The following is a 5,713-nucleotide window of genomic DNA, read 5'->3' as shown; positions in this document are numbered from 1 at the left end:
TTTTAAAACAACTGCGGAGCATGTGTTGAGAGGTGATTGACTTGTGGACTCATTTCTACCAACCAAACTATGTATAATCCGCAATAAGTGCTGTTACTTAGTCCACCGCTTTTATCAAGTACTTGGACTGAAGTACTACTTGGTGTCGAGTAATGTGAGACATTACATAGAGGGCCCATGACAACATGCACCAAAGCATATGCCGATTTTCAAGCAGTCTAATTACCCAAGAGTAATTAATAAAAAGCTAATACAGTTAGTGGCATGTTCTTTAGAAAGGTTGAGAACCTACATAAGGTTGAAATCCTTCTTAAACCTACAGTTTCAGGCTCTGCTAAAAGCTCCATATGAAGTGCTGTCCTTTTCATATTCAGACCTTTGTGCATTTGGTTATCGGCATGCCCTGATTTAGTGCTTAACTGGCTTTTGTTGCATGACATTTGCCTTGTTGAAACAAGTCCTGTTCAGTGCCTGTGCTGTTTTATTTTCAGACGCAAGAGAAGCTAAGATTAATTTATTCGTGGATAACTAGTCAGGCTTGCCAGAAAAGCATACAACACGTCCAGTATACAATGAGTAACCTAAAATCTGTGCAGGGTTACTCGGCTTTAGCGAGTATTTCGTTTGTGTTCGGCAGAGTTATTGAAATGCAGGAACGGTCGTTATGCAGTATGTTGGCTGGATGAAAGTCGTGTTGTACTGTCATCAGGTAGCAGAGGCTCTTGACAAATACAATTGGCGTGCGGCACAAAGATGTCTTGTCACCCTAATTATGTGCTTCCTTTCAAAGCACGTGCTAAAGTTGACTATACAGGCAAGCACACTTTTCACCACTGCTTGACATTAACTTCACTAACGCCAACCACTAGGGTCAAAAACCTTCACCTTAGTTACACGCCCGCATGCTCCACTCATAGTTTTTACATCGCTCACTACTAAGTTGGATGTTTCTGCTGGCAATATCTCGGTGGACTGTTTTTTAAATCTTACTTTTAGGACACTTTGGCAATTGTGGTTTAAGGATGGAGGAGCTCAGATATGCATGCTGCAAATTAACGTGAATTCACCTTTATTTGGTCTGCAAAGGCATTCGCTGCAAGTCAGGGGAAAGCGTCCGTTGAGAACGCTAGCATGGCCCAAATTGCTCGCATTCACTGTAGGACCAGCTGCAATTTTGTTGTGCGAATTACTGCTTGGCCGTTTGAGAACCTTGCTTTATACTGCGACCATTCTCATAAGCTTTTCGCGGGCGCAAGCTATGTGTAAGGCAGCAAGCAAGGACAAGACGGTAGACGCAAAGCTGTACACTTCCAGTTATTTCCTGACAAAGAGATAATGCACTTGCCTTCAGCATTGATAACGAAAGATAACCCAGCTAAATCTTTTTGTGTGCATGTGTGTGCGTGCCTGAAAAGGAAAAGAAAAGAAGGAAAAGACAGTTTCTGATCGTTGTTGAGTGGTTAGACCATAAACCGAATGCGTACCCATGAATTTCTAGACCAGGGGTTCTCAATCATGTTGGTCCCGGGGAACCCTGCTAAGATCCGTTAAGTGCCAAGGAACCCCCCCCCCCTCCTCGCCATTTTTCATTCAGTTCACGCTACATTCACGTGCAATAAATTCAAAAGGAAGCAAGCTTGCTTGCTTTTGAATTTATTGCACGTGAATGTCGATTTTGCGTGGGCGCATACGCTAGCGGCACCTATCTCCAAACAGGAGAAATGCACATGGATATTCCACGCGGCCCGTTTTCAGTCTGGCTGGTTACAAGCTGCTGGCGGGATTTATTGCAGAGCTCGCGCCTTTGTGTTATGTTCTGAGATGTGCTTACTGACACTCGGGCATGCGTAATAGAGGTTCCTTAGATCGATCGCACCTCGGGTTCGCCATCTAAGTTACTTGGCGAGTGCAGAACCAGGGAAAATTTATCAGTGGCTCGCGGAACCCTGAGGAGGGGGCTGCGGAACCCCTAGGTTCCGCGGAACCCACTTTGAGAAACCATGTTCTAGACGATGATAGCATTAGGCTCAGACTAGGAACTGATAGTTGACTGCCAAGCTCATGACGAGTAACAGCACTTAGCTCTCGCCCGCCGCTGTTGAAAAGCCGACAACCAGAACAAATGCAGGCGATGTCGCACAGACCCTGTGGCCATTCGTGTCCTCTAGGAGGCTCGCTACTGGCTGGACGTACTTGCACATTCATGAACCCCCGCGTACAGCTCGCATCTAAATGCCACCACAGCTGGCTAGTTTCTCTGGTTTCTGTTTCCCAAAGGCACTAAGCCTGAAATAGTTCAGTGTGCATTCATTTCTCTCTTCTGACCTAGCACGGTTAGCCACGGTTAGACTGTAAGACTAAGGACTCAAACAGCTGCAACCTATAGACCAAAAACATTCTAAGATGATGCTACGTCAGCACTCCCTTTTGTTTGTTCTCTCATCTTTTTGAAATTTAAGCCCTGATGCGATGCATGCAGGCTAACTTGGAAGCTTTCACCATATTTAAAATGTAGCAGCCAAGTTCCAAGGGTTGCCAGACAATGAGCTCATTCTGTGCAGTTGAGGGTGGGTTGTGCTTTGTTCCCACTTTATTCACCTTGTTCCACTTGCTCAAGGCAAACATAACATGATCAATTGAGCCAAAGTGTATGCACCATTTCGTGTGGCACGCCTTTCTTTTTGAGTGCGGGGTCAACAATTGGCACCATTATGACCTTACATAGGCATTCACACAGCATGGCGCGTATGTGATATTTGGAGTGCCAGTATTGGTTCTGCTGTTTGGTTTTCATTCGTCACCTAATGTAGTATTTCTGTACCTACTTTACCATGTCAGGGACCATGTATCGTTTTTTCAATTACTTGCCATAGTTGCATCGACGTTTTGTTTGTTGTCATGTGTGCTCTAAATTTAAAGTCTCATGGCCCTTCACAAGTTCTAATGCAAACTGTGTTGGCAGGTGTGTCGTCATGGACAGTGGCATGCACAAAGTTTAATTTAAAGGGTGGGAGGGGGCACTCTGTGAGAAAAAAAAGAAAGGGAAAATAATTAGAAAATAAACATTTTTAAAAAGTAGTCGGAACAAACTTTAAAAATTATCGCACAATAATGCAACCCTTTGCACTGATTGAACAGTTACAAATAGGCGCCTTCTTGATTAAGGTTTTTTTTAAGTCTCTAACTCCATGTACGTCCATGCTCCAAGCTTGCAGAAAAGCTAAGCACTTCCGTGCCCGACAAGGATACTAAGAAATCAGTTGCGCAACCTCCACTGCTAGCAATGGTGTGGTCATAATGCCTATTGTAGATATGCTTGCTGTTTCACCCAACAGGCTGCGACCAACCCAAAACCTCCTCTCTCATGGTTGTGGGCATAGAATCAACCAAATAACGGGCTCACAGAATATCGAAATTTGAAGAACGAGCCAGGTAAAATGTGAATGGCACTTTTTTTTTTTGATGGTACGTCGCAGAGTTTTGCACATGCTGTGTACGCGCATTGTGAAACTTTTAAAAAAGCTTATATTTACTCCATTTTAAGTTGAGTCTGCAAACGGAATCTGAACATGCAAATGCGAAATCTGCACTGACGAAATCTGACGAAAAAATGGCAAAACTTTATTTGTATGCCAATTTTACTTTCGTTGCTTTTTCAGCTTTTGCTCAGTGCGACTTTGCTGGCAACCCGGAAGACTTGAGGATATTTAAATTTTCTTTTTTACTTGTTGCAAATGACAGTTTTCGTCAGAAATAGCAAGCAGCTATGCCTTCACAGCCATTAAATTTTCTCATGTGCTAAAAATACCTTCACACCGAGCATGCAAAGAGAATGCATGTACTGCAATCGCAGCCACCTTCGAGGCTGCGCCATGAAAACAGTATGTTACATTTACCTTTGCTAAGACTCACCACACAGACAAACATCACTAAATGCATTAAACTCCACAGGAGAATGATAGATGCAACATTGCTGGACGATTTTTTTCACATTCTTGGACCTTGCGTTCAGTGCCTTTCGTTTATATACAACAACCATTTGTGTGAGCCACTTTTTGTTGCACTGCGTAAGTTGGCAGTCACGTTTTTCTCCTGCGGATGTGCCTTTCAGGGGGGTTGTTTTAAAACTTAAAAAAAAACCATGACAGTGCCACTCTGAATCCGAATTTGCTTCAGTTACTCAAATCTTTCAAGTCAAAAGGAGGAGAGTGTGGCAGCTTTATGATAAGAAAGCTGTTAACACAGATGGACTGTTGGTGGAATGTTTTAAAGAAATTATAGAAATGCTACGCCGCGGTGCTCAACCCTTAGCAGTTCATCGTGAAGTGGCTTTTCCCACCGACTCTTTGTGAAAAATGCTTTATACATGCTATATACGGTTGTGACAGGTGACATGAATGCACGCATACTTCATATATATCTGTGTATGTCCCTGACTTTTATACAAGATCGAGTGTTCATTTTGGGTGAACCTATTCTTGCCAGAGTGCGTCTTCTTTATGATGGGACCTACAACTGAAATTTCCCGAGCATATGCTCTTTAGTGCATATGAAAGTCAGCACTTTTGTTAGTCGAGAATGTGCAAGGAATTTGTAATCAAATTAGAAGAGATAATTTTAATCTGCTACCAAATGTTTTGAAAGCTGAAAAGTGGCAACGTTCGGTGTTTAAACTTTGCATTACAACTTTATAAGCACATCACAAGACCTGGATGGAAACATTGTGGATGATTCGAGATTTTATATCTACCTATAGCATATAGACACAAATATTTGTGCGGGAGGTAATTGTCGATTTCTTCTTTTGAAACATTTTCAGGTCAAAAACATTTAACTGCTTCTGTCTTACCTTAGAGTTACTGTATGAGCTCTATCTTAATTCTATGTTGCTTGAACTGATAGAGTCCTCCATTAGCGCAAAATCAGAACATTTTACAACGTTAGGCTCTCGAGTAAACTGTCACGTACTTAATGACATACAAATGCTGCATGCCACTGTTTTAGTTTGTATTATAGTATTTCTAAGTGTTAGTTTTTTTCTCATCTACAATAAACACAACTTATATCGTGGTTTAGTATCACGCTTGCCAGCACCAATCTTGTAAGCTGCCTTCTAGGCAGCTTACAAAATATTGTTGGATCTGAAAATATGCTTATAAATGTTGGCAGTTCCAACGAACCCATTTTGGTGTAAGGTGCTTTAACTGAGTGGTCTTTTATGTTCTTCCGGTTTGGCTAGAAAACGCGTACTTGATAAATTTCAGTTGTTGGTCTTTTCAAGCTACACTATCGCCTAAATGGGAGTGAGTTCTTAAAATTGGCACCTCACTCTTTCCTTTGAGCGGCGGCAGATACAAACAGGTCGCTCATGAACCGTTGATGGAAAATTTCTGCTTGCCGAGCATAAGTACGACTGTACAAAATTTTGCTGTATGCACTTATACGCTGCATAAGACACCTCTGGAGGTCAGAACATAGCAGTAAACTCTGGGTAAAGGCATCAATCTTACCTCAGCCCTTACTTTGCTCTTTCATATTTTTTTGACAAGCAGATAAACTGAGAAACATTCTTTTAAGTAAATGCTGAACTACTATTCTTGGTTGCAATGTAGGCATTACGGTCTAGCTGTGTGCCATGACATAAACAGGATTTACTTACACTCACGTAAGTTTACGTGTCGTCAGACGTGCACCACGTTCATACATGTTTCGC

Source organism: Haemaphysalis longicornis, unplaced genomic scaffold, assembly GCF_048455015.1.
Source record: "Haemaphysalis longicornis isolate Haplotype H1 unplaced genomic scaffold, Haemaphysalis longicornis Haplotype H1 scaffold_7, whole genome shotgun sequence".
Lineage (NCBI taxonomy): Eukaryota > Metazoa > Arthropoda > Arachnida > Ixodida > Ixodidae > Haemaphysalis > Haemaphysalis longicornis.
Note: the sequence above shows the minus strand (reverse complement) of the source record.